General features: G+C 35.5%; 1 protein-coding gene across 1 annotated transcript in view; it reads right to left on the bottom strand.

Moving 5' to 3' along the window:
- ARHGAP6 (Rho GTPase activating protein 6) overlaps nt 1-19,209 on the bottom strand; it is a 675,366-nt gene that overhangs the window by 366,282 nt on the left and 289,875 nt on the right. The window lies entirely within an intron of this gene.

The raw sequence follows: 19,209 nt of genomic DNA, 5'->3' as shown, positions 1-19,209 counted from the left end.
TATAAAATATCTAAGTAAGTTTTCAGAAGTGGCTTTGTCATAAAAATCAGCTTAAGTATATGGGTTCAAGAGGGATATGTGGCTCAGTGGTTAGAGCCCTGGGCCAAGAATGTGGGAGGCCTGAGTTCAAATCCAGTTTCAGACCTTTCTAGCTATGTGATCTTGGGCAAGTCTCTTAACCTCTGTATGCATAGGAAGTGGCTAGTGGGCTCAATGGATACAAGGCTGAGCCTAGACTCAGGAAGACCTGAATTCAAATCCAGCCTCAGAGACATCCTAGCTGCATAACCCTGGGCAAGTCATTTACCCTCTAATTGCCATTAACAAAAGGATCCACTGGAGAAATTGGCAAACCACTCCAATATCCTTGATAAGAAAACTCTATTGATATCTATGGTCCATGGAATCATAAAGAGTAAGAAATGACTGAATGAATGAATAACCACAATATATGGGTTCAAAACATAAAGAAAACTTAAGTGGATATAAGAGAAATCATGTTTCTGGAAAGAAAAATTTTTAGTAAAAACTGACATTCTGATTTTCAAATTATTCTGGCTACCTTCCATCAGATATGTCAATGCAATGTGAGATGTTTTGTGACTATGATGAGTGTTGTGATAAAATATATAAAAATATCTAAAAACAAGTCACTGGTGAATTTTTTACAGACCATGTGGCTCCAAAGGCTTCCAAATGACTCCAATAGGAAGGCTGTTTTTCTTTCCTTGGCATTTCAGCTGAGTCATCTGAGCCCAGTGAGAATGTATGATGAATAGGTAGGTATGCAAGGATCACATCTCTTCCCTGTTTCTAGTGCCTCCTTAAAGGAGGAATGTTTCATACTTTTAGGATTAACAAGTCAAGGACCAAAGGAATATTTCTTCACTTTTAGTTAATGAGGAAAAAATGAACACAATGTTTGCCTTACTTTGGCAAATCAGAGCACCCTATAGAACACATTATATTTTCTGTAGTTATGTCAGTTGTTTCTTGGTTTGTCTTTGTGACTGAGGGTAAAAACAATTCTACATGTGATTCTATTCAAAGCTTTTTAGGAGGAATGATTCCCAGCAACTTTTATTTTATAAAACCACAAATATCTCCCTTTCTCACAGTAACCTACACTCAAGCAATAAAACAAAGTAAATAAATTATACAGGCTATTATTAGTATCCCCAGACTTTCCAAGGGGAAACCACCTTCAAGTACTACTTAAAACCCTTCCAAAATAAAAAAAAATATTACTAATTCTCTTCCATGAGCAAAATAAAATGACTAATCAACAATCCCCCACTACTGAAGGGGAAATTCTGAGTTGTGAAGTAGAAGTCTGGCTAGCTTCTCTTCCACAAACCCCAATACACTGGGTTCTCCACAACACTTAAGTACTCAGCTTTCATCTTATTCATATGAATTTATGTGAGTATGGCTTGCAAATGTTAGACAGTTGAAGAAACTATATATAGAGAGAGCTGAAACAAATTAATTATCTTCATTGATGATGGACTGCCACAAATTTGGGGGGTCAAATTGGCACACAACCTTTTCTGTACTTGGTACTTCTCCAGTTCTTGCTCCATGCTCTCCAAATTCCTGTGATTCAGAGTTTTTATCTGCCAAGGCAAAATCCCACTTAACCTCTCTCCTACTTTTTATCCTTATTCAATTCAGACCTAACCCTCATCTTCCTTCCCTTTCTGTGTACCTTCTGGAACTTATGAACTTTTGTTAATAAATTTCCCTTCCAACCCAACTCTTCCTTTTACATTCTTTCCATTTTCTGACTCTCATAAAGATATGGCTTTCTCCTGAACACACCTCATCCTTAACCACCCTCTCCAGGACTGGCTGCTCCTTCACTTATCCCAAAGCAGGAGGAGGAGTTGGCATATTCTTTGCTCCCTATTGCCATTTCCTATTCTTTCTTTGCCATCATCACTCAGCAACCTCTCTTTTCACTGGAATACACTCCATCTACATCACTCTCATTCAGGTCCTTATTATTGAAACTCTCTTTAACTAAAAAGCTCATTGAAGGGGCAGCTGGGTAGCTCAGGGGATTGAGAGCCTAGAGACGGGAGGTCCTAGGTTGAATTCTGATCTTAGACACTTCCCAGCTGTGTGACCCTGGGTAAGTCACTTGACCCCCATTGCCTATCCTTACCACTCTTCTGCCTTGGAGCCAATACACAGTATTGACTCCAAGATGAAGGTAAGGGTTTAAAAAAAATAATTGACCCACACTCAGTCTTCCTTTTCATTCTCAATCCCTGCCCTCTTTATTACTGCCCTCAAAACTCATATTGTTAATTCTTCAAATACATTGTCCTTTATATTTCATCAACGTCCACCTTCATGAACGGTATGTCTTGATCATAACTCAGCTATCTTTAGAGAATTTCACACCTTAAATGTCACCATCACACCAAACTCTTGTACCTTATATTTTTGAACTCTGGAATGTCCTACTCTAATCACAATTTCCTTGCTTTCAGTGTCTTACTATTCCTTAATCTTTCTTTTTCCTTTTCAAGATCTCTAGTTCTACTATTCTTTCTGATTCCGGAGCCCATTTACCTGTGTACTAGATTTAATCATTTCATCAAAACACTGTGTTTAAACTTTTCCTTTCATTGTTCATATCCAGACAGTCCTGAGCCTTAGGCCACCTTCACCAAGTTTTATATCCTAATACATGATCAATTTTTATAAAAGTGCCATACACAGCTGATGAACACATAGATACATGTATGCATGGACAGATCTGTTTATTCCTTTCTGTTTTCATTTAGTAATTTTCATATATCACATATAAATTTTCAAAATTCTATTTAGGTCAACTTATTTTTATTCAGCTTTTGATGAATTTTTCCTTTAAGCATTTAGATGTTCCATTTTTACACTTGCAACATTGATATCAATGCATTATCTAGTGTGCCTTTAAGCACAATAAATTTTCCTTGTTTATCTCCTATAATTAAATCTATTTTTATTGTTTCCTTGTTGAAGGCATTGCTAATCTATTTTTTATTTTAGTTCACTGGAAGAACAATAATTTTTCCTATAACCTCTTATTTTAATGCTGTGAATATTTCTATTTTTCAAGTGTGTTTCTAACAAATAATATATTGTTAGATTCTATTTTTTAATCCATTATGCTCCCTGTTCCATTTTATGATTTAGGTCCCTATCTATACTTAAACAGAAGTACAAAAATTTTAAATGAGCTATAAAGAGGATTTTTTTATGTTTAAAAACTAGATGAGTTTCCAGTGACTTCTATAGAATTTTCTTTTCTGCACAATCTTAAGAACAGAACAGATTCTTATCTGTTTGCAGTGGCTTACATGTGGTTTGATCTATAGGCAGGGTTATTGATTACTTATATGACCTTTTAACTTCCTGATTCAAACCTTCACTTCCTATATTCAATTCAGTTCCTAATGGTTATTAGTAGGATAGTATCTGGTAAGCTAATTTACTCCATGTGTTAGTGAGTAAAAAAGGCATTAATAATTCACTTTTTTGTCTATTTGCATTCATTTTCCTGATGAGATCATAAATTTAGAACTGGCAGGATCTTTGAAGCCATAAAGTGTAACCCTCTCATTTTATAAATAAATAAAATGAAAGACACAAAGATTAAATGACTTACCTGAAGTAGCAACAAATATCAAGGGCCTTGAGGGAGAATTTGAACCCACATCTTTCTGGATCTAAATTTCGTACCCTGTCTACTATACCACATTGTCTTAATTAGGAGGAATACAGTCTTGAAGGAGAAATTCCAAGCATCAGAGAGAGAACAAGGGAAAATGAGAGATAGCTCAATTCTGATCATGTTATTTCCCTGCTGAAAATCTCTCAGGGCCTAGAAGATAAAATACAAATTCAGTAACTCAATATTCAAGGCCTTTTACAATCTGATTCCAATTTACTTCCAGCCATATTTCACTCTACTATCTTTTGTTGTAGTTGTCATTAATCAGTTGTGTCTGACTCTCTATGACTCCATTTAGGGGTTTCTTTGACAGATACTGGAGTAGTTTGCCCTTTCCTCCTCCAGCTTTTTTTACAGATGAGGAAACTGAGACAAACAGGGTTAAGTGACTTGTTCAGGGTCACAAAGCTAGCTTGTGTTTAAGGCTTGTTTTAAATTCATGAAGTTGAATATTTCTGACTTCAAGTCTGGCACTCTAATCACTCCACCTTCTAGTTGCCCTCTGCTCTCCTTTATATACACTCTGTTCCTGCCAAACCTCATTATTATGTGTTCTCTAATTTTGTCTTGCTTTCTTCTGCCTCTGCATTTGTGTAAGATATTCCTTCTATGTGTGGTAAGATTAAAATGAAAAGATGGATGGAAAGCATTTTGAAAACTTTGAAACATAATATAAATGTTATATATCATCATCATCATCATCATCATCATTACCTTGTATTCACCAATCTCAGTCTGGTACTGATTTCAGTAATAAAAAGTAATAAAATAAAAAAATAAGCTATTTATTGCATTCTTGCTGAGCTCAAGCAATATTCATAGATCAATAAAGGGGTGTGTTGGTAAATGTTTAATAACCTGGATTTCTGGGTGTAGAATGCATGCACATACTCTTTAAGTCTACTCTGTGTCACTAATATTTATTTAACACTAGACAATCAACAAAACAATAAATCAATTCCTTATTTGTATCAACTAATCATTTCTAAGGAGTAAATGATTACATTGAAATTTCAATAATGAGAGAGTGGTTAGAACTGGCTCTAACATACTCCTAGATATACCTATCTATTATACTGTCTTTTCCTTCAAAGTCAAGATTGGGTGAAAAGACCTCTGCTACACATTTTATAACCTAATTTAACATGACCTTTCTTAATACAGCTTAGAATACCTTTGATATTATCACATTCAACAATGCATTATACATTTCTAACCTTATCCTATTAGATTATAAATTCCTTGAGGACATAAATTGAATTATATCACCCAATCTAACACCTTGATATACACAGAATAGTTCAGGGTAATATTTTGAAATAGAGATCTCCCTAGTGCTTAATAATCAATGTCCCGTAGCATTTATGTATGGCTCTGATTCAAGTTTTCATTATGAAAACCAATTATTATTGTTCTAGTGAATCATTGAAGTTTTATTTTAGATGAAAGGGTGTTAGGTAATAAATCATTTATGATATGCAGATCATACAAAGAATCAATCTCTGAATAATGAAGAACTATAATAACACACTGTATTAGAAAAGCAGCCACAATAATCAAGATATGTAAATTCTAGAAAAATTTCCATGGACCCTGGGAAACTTTTTTACTTGAAGTTATACATTTGAAGAGGAGTTATTAACTAGACTGAATAGTCCTATATTAAGGCTGGAAATTGGACTAGATGAAAAGTGCGATCCTCTAATTTACTCTGATTGCACTGTGAAAGGAAATTCTTGGTTCTCTCTCATTTCTGAGTTTACACTTGTGAAAAGGGAATCCTTTGTTCTCTTTGCCTAGTTGGAGTTAAAGCTTTGGTTAACAATAACTTAAGTACCCCTACTTAGTACCTCATGGCTGAGGATTAGTATAAGTATTTTCTCTAACCTCTCTCACATTTCTCAACTTTATTGTTTCCTCTCTATTTTTTAAATAAACTTCTGACTTGAGACCATGTTATGTCATATAATTTAAGTCCAACCACTAAATTTAACCTTTATAGCACAAACCTCAATGAGAAATAATTTGTATATATATGGAATGTGCTTTTTTTATAGTGCTCTGAAAATTCAAATTATAAAAATACTTTAAAAATTTCCAACAGAAAGTTGATATATAGCAAAGTAATTACTGGCAGCAGTTTTTGTTTCTCTACCATAGGCAGAAAATTATTTAATTTCCATGTAGAATATTTTAAATCTTAAGATATACAACAATTATCATGAAGTAAAGAGGCTAGTTTGTAGCCACTGTTCTGAAAAGATTGCTATTTAAACATTATACTCTAATAGAGAAGGAAAGAGAGAATAGATGGATGAGATATAGAGCTATTAAGTGTAAACAGACATTTACTTTCAGTCTAATGTGACATGGGAAAAGATTTTTATATCCTTAATTTTCAGATTCTGGCAGAGCCAAGATGGAGGTGTAGTAGCAGTGAAAGCTGAAACCACTCTGACAATCCTTTCAAACCAATCTTTAAAAAGCATCTCAGAATAACAGGAATCAAAAACCAATAGCAAGATGGAGTGAGGGACTCTCTCACTAAATACAACTTGAAAGATAGGCAAAGAGAGTTGATTTTCACAGGATAAGGGGGAAGCAGAAGCAAAACTGCACATAGAGGAAAGCTGACCAAGTACACCACACACTTACACACCTACTGTGCCAGGATCACAACCTGGGTACAGGCCAACTTCAGGATCCTGGGATGTAGGCTGCACCAACAAAAGAGCACCTCTCAGATCCACCCCCTTGAAGTCCTATGCCCTGGCACCAGCCCTCAATGAGGCCCTGAAGTCCATGGTGCTGGGCCCTTTCAATCCTGAGATGAGGTGAAGACCTAGCCCTAAGGCAAAATATCTCACAGTGCTAAGTCCTGCTAGCCAGTAGCAGAGGAGACAGAATCATCAGCTTTCAGAATTCCCAGTACATAGGCAAAAATGGCTTGAGAAATGAGCAAAAAGCAAAAGAAACTCCTAACTCCAGAAAATTTCTATGGGGACAAAGACCAAAGCACCGAATCAATGGAGGATGGTAAGATTCAAGCAAAAACATGCAAAATTTCAAAGAAAAATGGAAATTGGTCTCAAGTGCTAGAAGAACTCAAAAAGGATTTCAAAAATCAAATAAAATATGTTGACAAAAAAATGGGGAAAAAGAAATGAAACTAATGCAAAAAGAAAATAACAATTTAAAAAGCAAAATTTGTCAACTGGGAAAAGAGACACAAAAATCTAATGAAGAAAAGAATTCTGTGAAAAGTAGAATGGACCAAATGGAAAAGGAACATCAAAAAGTCATGGAAGAAATTCAGTCTTTAAATATTAGAATTGGACAAATAGAAGCTAATGACTTCATGAGGCATTGAGAAACAAGACAACAAAATCAAAAGGATGGAAAAATAGAAGAAAATATAAAATAGCTCACTAAAAAAAAAACTGACCTGGAAAATAGATCCAGGAGAGACAATTTAAGAATTATTGTATTACCTGAAAGTCATGAGCAAGAAAAAAAAGCCTAAACATCATATAACAAGAAATTATACAGAAATTGCCCAGATATTCTTAATATTCAGATTCTTCCTAATGCCTGGATAAATAAATTTGAGGTTATAATACTATCCATTTTTCTGTTTCTGTTTCCATTTTATTCCATTTCTGTTACTAGTATTGTATTTAGTAGTATTACTATACTATTAAGAGAAGATAGCATGTGATTTTTTAAGATGTAAAAAGTACTTTACATGCATTATTTCATTTAATTCTCATAACAACACTGAGGTTGGTATTGTTGTTCAGTCATTTTAAGTCATGTTCAGCTCTTTGTGTGCCCTTTTGGGGTTATCTTGACAAAGATACTAGAGTGGTTTGCCATTTCCTTCTCCAACTCATTTTATATATGAGGAACTAAGGCAAATAACATTAAATTGCGCTGCCCAGTGTGAAACAGCTAGTAAGTGTCTGAGGCCAGATTTAAATCCAGGTCCTCCTCACTTCCAAGACTGGTACTCTAACTTTACCATACAGCTGCCACTATCATTCTGACATTGGTACTTCATGTCATTAATACTCCCATTTTAGATATGAAGAAAATTAGGCCTAGGGGAGTTAAAAGATTTGCCACTGGTCACAAAGTTTATAAGTCTCAGAGGCCCAGATCTTGCCTGACCTCACCTGCAAACCTTGAGAGGGAAGAATAATCTTTTAAAAAAAAAGGAAAACAACTATTAAAATATTGTTCAGGTAAATGCTAAAAACTGACTTTTATTGTGAGTACTGCCCCCTTCAACCTCCTCCTTTTTTCTCTTTCACTTCATTAAAAAAAAGTTCAGAAGGAAAGTTTGGAAGTTGTGCAGTGTATACAATTTGCAACTGGATGACAAGCCAAAATGCAATGTAAGCATCAGGCTGAATCCTGAGAACTGGAATGTTTATAGTAAAGTCCATATTCTCTGGCTGGACTGTTTATGGATTCACATAACAGCTGAAAGATTTCAAGCTGCTTACAAAAATGTCTAACCATTCACCAGCCATTAAGTAAAAAAAAAATTACAGCTATATTTACTAAAATGATAGAAAATAGTAAGAAAAAGCCATATGAGAATCAAAGGCTTCAACCTTCCTGAACTTTGATATTTAACTTTTCTACCTTCACTTCCTAGGCTGGCCAGATTTGGAAACTGAAGACATGGGTTCAAATCACAGTTCTGTCTCTTCTTAGGTGTATGGTCTTGGGTATGAAGGCCTCAAGGATCCTACCATATTGATAGGTCATTGATAAATGCTTGCTGATTGGTTAATAGATCTGTAAAATGAGGTGTTTGGGCTAGATGACATCTAAGGGCTCCTCCAATTCTACATCAATGATTCCATTCACAGAATTCATGGATTCATTTAAGACAGGGTTAATATATTCTAATAGATCATTCCAAGGACAACAATGGTTTATGCATCTCTTCAATGTTTTCCTAAAATCTCAAGTTGCATTGAAGGCAAGAATGAAGTAATAATCTGTTCTTTATTTTACAGAGGAAATAATTCTGTTCCTTCCAAAAATCAAAAGACATCAATCATTTGACCAATTTCACTGACAGTAGACATTTTTTGAAAGTTGTTTTTCTGAACTTTGTGGGAGTGAAGTGGAGTTGTGGAAATTCTAAATTCCCATTTCGAGGGGGGAAGGCCTTTAAGATAATCCATTTGATGTTTAAAAGTGAATAATGCCAAAACATCTAAAAATCTCAAATTTTGTTGAGAAAATCAACACAGCACATCCCATTATGGGATTTTAATCTGACTGCAGCTTTTGCTCTCTTGTAATCTTAAAGACTCACAGAAAATAAAGTATTAGTTTCCATATGTTGCTTTCTATTTTTGTCTAAATTATACAGTTCCATTTATAGACTAGGAAGATGGTACCATGAAGATAACCTGTAGCAGATAAATAGGATTGCTGAGTACTTAGGTAAACCCAACAGCCAAAGTGGATTGTGTTGATCTATGTAACTTAAACAGAGCTTATTAGAGCAGATTTGTAGTATTTTTAGAAACCTCAGGTAAATGTAATTTGAGATTCATTTTGCTTGAGAAAGTATTGTTGCCACCCCAACCTCCACATTAGTCCAGAAAACAAATAAAATGTAACTACAAACAAATGTTTTGTAGATGCCTTCTGCTTCCTGTTTTTAACACATTCAGCTAAGCATTTCTCTCCCACTGATTGGGGCTTCCTCAGAAAAGTTTTCACTGTGTTTTTGGCTTATAAAGTGGGATAGTGTAATCCAACTTTCAGCTGTACTAATGTTGCTCAGTCTCAATGACTGGAAAGTTTAATTGTCCTTGCACACAAATGTAATGGATCCAATTACTTTAAGTAGCAAAGTACCCTGAGAACAAAAAGCAGAAGGTTCCAAAAATGTTTGAATTTATATATAGCTCATGAAATCCTACAATATTGCCATGTGACTTTATATGACTGTTTAAAAAATCCCAGACCCCTCAAAGGAAATATATTATGCATTTTCCCCTTCAGATTAATTCCATAGCATCCACAGATACCTAGTTCACATGCTTAAAAATAATTAAAAATATGACGATATTAGAGATCTCTAGTGTTTTATTTTTTTTCAAACCTGTGATTTCTTTAAAATAGTTTAAGTCAGAAGACCTTGGTTTAAATCCTGCCTTCTATACTAAGTACCAGTGTGACTTTGCACAACTCACTATAAAATTATATAATCTTAGATACCCTCCAAGGTCATTTCCATCTCTACAACTATGAATCAATAAAGCAATGATCCTCGAAACAATATAGTACTGGCTAAGAGATAGAAGACTTGGAGTAAATGATGTCAGCAATCTTGTGTTTAATAAACACAAAGATCCTAGCTTTTGGGAGAAGAAATCATTATTTGACAAAAACTGATGGGAAAATTGGAAAACAGTAAGGCAAAAATTAGGTTTAGATCAATATCTCACACCCTATAGGAAGATAAATTCAAAATTGATATATGATTTAAATAAAGAATGATATTACAAGTAAATTAGGTGAATATAGAATAGTATATAAGTCAGATCTATGGGGAAGGGAAGAATTCAAGACCAAGCATGATGTAGAGAATATTACAAGATGTAAAATAAATCATTTTGATTACATTACATTAAATTAAATTTGATTACATTAAATTAAAAAGGGTTTGTACAAACAAAACCAGTGAAACCAAAATTAGAAGGGAAGCAAAGAAACGGGTAAAAATTTTTATAACAAAATTCTCTGAAAAGGTCTAATTTCTCAAACATATAAGAAACTAAGTCAAATTTACAAGAAATCAAGTAATTCCCCAATTGAAAAATAGTCACAGGATATGAATAGGCAATTTTCAGATGAAGAAATCAAAACTATCAATAATCAATAATCATATGAAAATGTGTTCTAAATCCCTCCTGATTAGAGAAATGAAAAACAAAACAACTCTGAGGTACCACCTCACACCTAGAATATTGGCCAATAAGACAGTAAAGGAAAATGAGAATGTTGGAGGGAATGTGGCAAAATTGGGGCACTAATGCATTGCTGGTGGAGTTGTGAATTGACCCAACCATTCTGGAAGGAATTTGGAATTATGCTCAAAGGACTTTAAAAGAACGAATGCCCTTTGATCCAACAATATCACAACTAGGTACATCAAAGAGATTAAAAAGACGGGGATGGATCTATTTGTACAAAAAATATTTATAGCTGTACTTTTTGTGGTGGCAAAAAATTGGAAAATGAGGGGTTGTCCCTTGATTGGAGAATGGCTAAACAAATTGTGGTCTGTGATGGTGATGGAATATTATTGTGTTATAAGGAATGATGAACTGTTTGATTTCTGTAAGAACTAGAAAGACTTACATGAACTGATACAGAGTAAAATGATCAAAACAAGGAGAACATCATACACAGTAACTGAAACATTGTGGGATGATCAAATGTAATAGAGATTTTGCTACCATTAACAATTGATCAAGGATAATCTCAAGGGCCTTATGAGAAAGAATGCTATCCACATCAAGAGAAAGAACCATGGAAATAGAAATCTAGGGGAAAACATATGATTTATTACTTGTGTGTATATATATATATATATATGATTTGGGGTTTTGGTTTTAAAAGATACTCTATTACAAAAATGAATAATATGAATAATGTGGAAATAGATTTTGAGAGATAATACCTGCATAACCCAGTGAAATTGCTTGTCAGCTCTGGAGGGGGTAGGGAAGAGGGGAGGGAGACAACAAGAATCATATAACCATGGAAAAATATTTTAAAAAATAAAATTACATTAAAAAATAAAACTATGAATCATATAAATGAGCACTTGAATGTTTGTACAGTGACTTACAAAGATTAATCCATTAATCCTCACAACACTCTGAGATCTGATCTTGTTATCTCCTTTTTATAGAAGTTAGATGATTTGCCCAGGGTCACAGATATAATGTTCAAGCCCAGTCCCTCTTGACTCTAAGACTTGTACTTTACTACATCATTTTAAGGGTATACTCAGTCCTGCCATTTTGACAATTTCTCCAATTGATAATGACCTGGTGGTATCTAATGATCTATCACCTTTATGGCTTGACTTCCTTCAAGTCTCACTTTCAACAATAAGCTTTTCCTGATCCTTCTCTTTGTGATATCTCCATTTACATATATATATATATATATGTGTGTGTGTGTGTGTGTGTGTGTGTGTGCGTGCATGCGCGTGCATTTGTCTGTAGGCATATACATGCATATACTTATAATAGTTTATATTATTACAGTGTAAGAACTTAAAATGTTTTATTAGGCTTGATTTAACCCTGCCAATTCTTCTGGTGAGTCACATTCTTTTGGGCAACTGGGTAAGATGATGGATAAAGTTCCAGGCTTGGAATCAAGGAAATCCTGAGTTTGTATCCAGTCTCAGTCATTTATAATTTCTTACTGTGGAAAAGTCACTTAAACTCTATTTGCTTCAGTTTCCTCATCTGTAAAATGGGCAAAATAATGACACTTACCTTCCAGACTTGTGAATATCAAATGAAATCATAATTGGAAAATTCTTAGCACAGTGGCCAGAACAAAGAAATGATAGATAAATGTTACCTATTATTATTGTTATTAATCTTGTGATGAAGGTAAAAAGTGTCTTCACAAAATGAAACAATTTATTCCTTTATGATTATATGCCTATCAAATGCTTCTGATGTACCAGGTCCTGGAGAATGTTTGTGTTGTCTTTATGTAACTATGTGGCTCAGTGAATAGTGTTAGACCTGAAATTTGGAAGACCATGGTTCAAAAGTAGTCTCAGATGCTCATTAAGTCATATGACCCTGGGCAAGTCACTTAGTTTCTGTCTGCCTTTGTTTCCTCATCTATAAAAGTAAATTAATAATAGTACCTATTTCCCAGGGTTATGATGAGAATAAAATGAGATAATGTTAAATGTTAATGATAAAGTGTTAAAAAGTTGCTTGGGGGCTTGAGAGGGTATTGGTCCAGGGACACAAAACTAGTATGTATCTGAGGCTGGGTTTAAACCCATATCTTTCTTTGTGAAATGATTTGTTCAAAGTCATTTCACTAGCCTGTGGCAGATACAGGACTAGAGCTCAGTTTTTTTTTTCAGTCTATTTGTCTTTCCTCACTTTGCCACTTGCCTATCTTAGAGATGAGAAAAGTAAAACTAACACAATCCCAAGACTGAATAACATAATAGCGATTCTAAAATGAGCATAGATATATTGATCTTGGAGCAAGCATGTGAATGCCAGTCAGATATGGTTCTTAAATATTGCCCTTCTCATTAGAGTAACTCTAACTCTACTCTAAATACTCTAACATGGTCCTTCCTTTCAAAGTGAGCAAACTCCTTTAGAAAGCATAGGCTGGGGGGTAGCTGGATGGATCAGAGGATTAAGAACTAGAGATAGGAGGTCCTGGGTAATAATCTGGACTCAGACACTTACTAGCAGTGTGTGACCCTGGGCAAGCTATTTAACACAAATTACCTAGCCCTTACCACTTCTCTGCCTTGGAACCAATACATAGCATTGATTCTAATATGGAAGGTAAGAGTTTAAAAAAAATAAATAAAAGAAAGGTTAGGCTAGGTCCTTACAATCAAATAAGAGAGAATAAATACGTTGGACATCCTATAAACCTCACATATCAGAGGGCACTATTCTGTGTATTAAAAAATTTTTAAGTCTATATGTCATTCACAGGGTCTCTAGAATAAATCTTAAAAATGAAAAGCTCACTCACATAACGGAGTTTGACTCTGGAACTCATTAACCCACCTTCCTAAAGTAGGTATGGGTTTCTAGTTTAGCTTCTTGCCAAAACACATTTTTCCCCAGAATTCTCCCAAAGGACCAAACAAACAACTAATCTTAAGGACTGTACTTGGTTAAACAAATCCTTGGTAATTCTATATTATTATTTATGGAGTTATGGAATTCTTTGATATTTCTTTAAACTTTGAAATGCCACTGGGGCAAAATGACATGGCAAAATGCAGCCTATGCATATAAGGGTCAAATCCAATAAAACAAAAAATGTTTTTTACATTTTTAAAACTTTTTTGCATATATATATTCTTAGCTCCCAAGAGCACAAAATTTAGCTGAAAGTAGGAAGTATTTGGCTTTCTGGCACTAGGTTGTTGACATCTGATCAATGGGCTCAATTTGTTCAATGAGAATTCAAGCTCAATATGTCAATGCTATGATGTGGCAGTAAGAAAACAAAAATTATTTGGGGCTATGCTATAAAAGACATAATATAAAAAATAAAGGAAGTGACAATCCCACTGTATTCTGCCTTAGTGTATTACATCTGCAATAATCTATTCATTCCTGGACTTCACATTTTTGATTTGACATTGACAAGTTAGAATACATCCAGAAGAGGGTGACGAGGTTAATAAAGGTACTATAAATACTTAAACTTTAGATGAGATGAATGGGAGGGAAAGGGCATGTAGCTCTGCCTGGCTACCAAACTGATGTTGCTTAAATAAAAAACTTCATTGGCTCCCCTTTGGCTTTCTTTGATAAACTCATCAACCTGATATTTAGAGTCCTCCATAATCTAGGCTCTCTTCTTAGAATCCCTGTTTCTTTTCAAGGTACAACCCAAATACTAGCTTCTACATAAGGCCTGGGAAAACAATCTTTCCCCAGTTGAAATGCTATGTTCTTCCTGAAATTATCCTGTATTTACAATGTATGTATTTTGTATCATTTTATCTGTGCACATGCTGTTCCCTTCACCATATCTCCTCTCTATAGTAGAAGTTAAGCATCTTGAGTCCTCATATCATTTCATTTTTGTCTATGTATTCCCAGAATCCAGCATAATTCCTTATACATGTTGTTCATTTTTAGTCATTTTTTAGTCATTTCTGTCATTTAGTCATTAGTCTTTGTGACCCAGTGGTTTGCCATTTCCTTTTTCAGTTTATTTTGCAGATGAGGAAACTGAGGCAAGCAGCGTGAAGTGACTTGCTTAAAGTCACTCAGCTAGTCACTATTTGAGACATAATTTGAACTCAGGAAGATGAGTCTTCCTGACTCTAGAACTGGTCCACTTCACAGCCTACCTGCACATAGTAAGTGTTTTATAAAGATTTGTTCAATTGAATAGCTGTCTTCTTAAATATAATCATTCTAGCTGGTTTGCTTCAGAGGACTGAGCTATGGCCAATGGATAAATGTAGGGATGAAGATTTAAGCACTAAATAAAAAAAATTATGAGTGATTAAAGTCTAAAAGTGTTGTAGAGAGTGGTGAATTTCTGATCATTGGATGTATTCAAATAAAGGCTGAATGCTATTTAGGCACATTGTAGGAAAGGGGAAAGTAATTAAATGCTATGAATAAACCAGCTAAGTTCAATGAGCAACATCTCCAATGTTGTTTTTGTCTTTTTTAAGAATCTCTGTTTAGATAAAGGTTGGATTAGGAGACCCAGGAGGTTCCCTCCAAATCTGAATCTCTATGACTCTTATGAAACACAGTTACTCAGTATTACATGCTACCCCAAGTGAGTCATAGCACAAAATCAGATAATTATTAGATATTTTTGATGATAGGAACTTGGCAATTGTGTCCTTGTTCGAAGGACTCCAAAGCCCACACCACTGTCCTGCCATGTTTGAGAGGATTTACAAAAAGGAAACTAATCAGAGAAATAGGTCCTAAGAGGGAGTTGTTATATACTATGTAACGTAGATGAAAGCACTGAAACTGTCTCTCAAAGGTACAAAAAGATAATAGCATCCACAGAACTGTTAGTCATACCATCTCTAGTGTTTCTCTCAAAATAAAGTTTATATGATTTTAAAAAATATTCCTGTGAGACATTCTGCCAGATCTGGAAAGCTTCATTAGAAACATAAATCTTTCCAGAATAAGAAAATGACAATGTACATTCTTGTAAATAATTAATTAAATTCTCTAGTTATCACTTGTCAGTTTCTTTTTTGGTGTATGATTTTAAAAAATAATACACACATGGGTTCCGGGTTAAGATGGCAGCAGAGTAAGACGCAGCTCTTAACCTCTCCTGACTGAAACACACAAAACTCCTCAAAGGGACATAAAAACAAGTCCAGACGAACGGAGGAACCCCACAACAGGGCACAGTGTGGAAGGTACGTGGAATTGGGGCATTTCCATGCTATAAAGGGGTGAAACAGCTCTCACTAAATCGCGGGCTGAGCAACCACCCCACCCCCACACCCTCCACACACAACACCTATAGCTCCGAAGCCAGCTAAAAAGAAATAGAGCAAGTTTGGGGCACCCATTAAGTCATTGGCAGCTCCGGGGCCTGTTCCTGAGAGCAGCAAGATTTAGGACCCCAAAAAGCTAAAGAAAACACACAAACCCTGAGCGCGGGAGCAGGACCCAGAGAACAGACACAGAGCGTGGGCTCAGAGCACAGGCATGGGTGGAGGCGTGGGTGGAGGCAGACACAGCCAGGAACTAAAGCTCTGAAACCCTGAGTGGGGAACCAGTGCAGACGGGTATACGACTGTGGAAGCAGCGCCCTGAGACTTGTAAAGAAACCTCCGGCAGAGGATCAAGCAAGGGGGTCCACAAGGGGGCTTGACCTTGGAAAAAACAAGAACTCAGACCTCAGGAGCCAAAAGACCGTGGACAGACCTTGAGCGCGAGGATAAATCTGAGAAGCTGCTGGGGTAATGATGGCTACTCAGTCTCAGGAAGTTCAGAAGAGAAAGAATAACAACAAGAAAAAGAAGTCTTTAACACTCGACAGCTTATACACAGAGAAAATCCAGACAACCGAGAAACCAGAGGAGGAGAACAAACAAGCATCCGGACCCTCCTCAAATAAGGAAAACTCCTCACAAGCTATGGAAGAGTTCAAAACTGAGATTTTGAGGAAAATGGAAGAGATCTGGCAAGAAAATAACAGTTTAAAAGGTAGAATTTTGCAATTGGAAAGTGAGGCTCAGAAACCAAATGAACTGATAAGCAAATTGAACACCAGAAATGACCACATTGAAAAGGAATACCAGAAGATTATGGCCGAAAAACAGAAGATTATAGCCGAAAACCGAATGATTATAGCCGAAAACCAATCCCTAAAGGCTAGAATTGAGCAATTAGAAGCTAATGATCTCTCAAGACAACAAGAACAAATAAAACAAAGTCAAAAGACTGAAAAAATAGAATGAAACATGAAATATCTCAATTAGAGAATGACAGACCAAGAAAACCGGTCTAGAAGAGACAATTTGAGAATAATTGGTCTTCCAGAAAAACCAGAAATTAATAGAAACCTGGACTCCATACTAAAAGAAATTATTCAGCAAAATTGCCCTGAAGTCCTACAACAAGAGGGCAATATAGACATAGAAAGGATCCATAGAATACCTGCGACATTCGATCCAGATAAGAAAACGCCCAGAAATATAATTGCCAAATTCAAGAGTTTCCAAGCAAAAGAAAAAATCTTACAAGAAGCCAGAAAGAAACAATTCAAATATCAAGGAGCACCAATCAGGATCACACAGGATCTGGCAGCCTCCACGCTAAAAGATCCCAAGTCTTGGAATACGATATTCAGAAAGGCAAGAGAGCTGGGCCTGCAACCACGGATCAACTACCCATCAAAATTGACAATATATTTCCAGGGGAAAGTATGAGCATTCAACAAAATTGAAGAATTCCAGGTATTTACACAGAAAAGACCATGGCTAAATGGAAAGTTTGATATCCAACCACAAAAATCGAGAGAAACATGAAAAGGTAAATAAGATACAGAGGGGAAAGAAAGAAAACTCACAATTTTTAAATTTGCCTTTTTAAGGGCCTCAGTGAAATCTAATTATCTGTATTCCTATGTAGAGAAATGTTATGTATAATTCTCTGTAGTGAACTCAATTTACTATTATAATATTCACTATTATAGTAATCAGAAGAATAATTCACAGGGTGTCTAAATAATCTAAGATGACATGGGGGATGGGAAAGAGGGGGTGAATAGCAGGGGACACCAAGAGAAACTTGAGTCAATAAGAAAAATAGGATATTCTATTACACACAAAGAGGGCATGGGAAGGAGAGGGGACAAATACTATTATAAGAAGGAGAGGAAGAGAGCATTAAGAGGTAATAATCAAACCTTACTCTCAGTGTAATCAACCCAGAGAGGGAAGAGTATCAATCCATTGGGACATAAAACTCTTATCTAACCTTTCTGAGAAAGTCAGAAGGGATAAACCAAGGGGAGCAGGGGAGTGGGGAGGTCAAAAAAGGGAGGGGAGAAGGGGGAGGGAATTCATAAGGCCTTTAAAAACAAAAAGAGGGGGAAAAATAAGGGAGGGGGTAGAAAGGGAAGTTAATCAAGGGAGGGGATAAGGGATAGGGTCTTAATAGCAAACCACTGGTTTTAAAGGAAATAGTTTAAGGAGAAGGGGTAGGAATGGGGGAGGATTTGAAAATGTCAACAAATGCACAACTGATGATTATAACTCTGAATGTGAATGGGATGAACTCACTCATAAAACGGAAGCAAATAGCAGAGTGGATTAGAAACCAAAACCCCACCATATGTTGTCTACAAGAAACACATATGAGGCGGGTGGACATACACAAGTTTAAGATTCAGGGTTTGAGCAAAATCTTTTGGACATCAAATGAGAAAAAGAAGGCAGGAGTGGCTATTATGATTTCTGACAAAGCCAAAGTAAAAATAGATATGATTAAAAAAGACAGGGAAGGTCATTACATCCTGATTAAAGGCAGTATAAACAATGAGGAAATAACACTGCTCAATATGTATGCACCAAGTGGCATAGCACCCAAATTCGTAAAGGAGAAACTGGCAGAGCTCAAGAAGGAAATAGATAGTAAAACCATACTAGTGGGAGATCTAAATATTCCTCTGTCAGATCTAGATAAATCAAACCAAAAAATAAATAAGAAAGAGGTAAGAGAGGTGAATGAAGTCCTAGAAAAATTATATCTAATTGATATGTGGAGAAAAATAAATAGGGACAAAAAGGAATACACCTTCTTCTCAGCTGCACATTGCACATTCACAAAGATTGACCATGTTATAGGGCATAGAATCATTGCAAACAAATGCAAAAGAGCAGAAATAATAAATGTAACCTTCTCAGATCATAATGCAATAAAAATAATAATTAGTGAGGGCACTTGGACAGGAAAATCAAAAACTAATTGGAAATTAAATAATATGATTCTTCAAAACCAATATGTCAAAGAAGGAATCATAGAAACAATCAACAATTTCATTGAAGAGAATGACAATGATGAGACATCCTACCAAACTCTGTGGGATGCGGCCAAGGCAGTACTCAGTGGGAAATTTATATCCTTGAGTGCATATATTAACAAATTAGGGAGGGCAGAGATCAATGAATTGGGCATGCAACTCAAAAAATTAGAAAG

This window comes from Gracilinanus agilis, chromosome 3 (assembly GCF_016433145.1).
Source record: "Gracilinanus agilis isolate LMUSP501 chromosome 3, AgileGrace, whole genome shotgun sequence".
Classification (NCBI taxonomy): Eukaryota; Metazoa; Chordata; class Mammalia; order Didelphimorphia; family Didelphidae; genus Gracilinanus; species Gracilinanus agilis.
The sequence above is the reverse complement of the archived record's forward strand: the minus strand, read 5'-3'. Positions and strand labels throughout refer to the sequence as shown.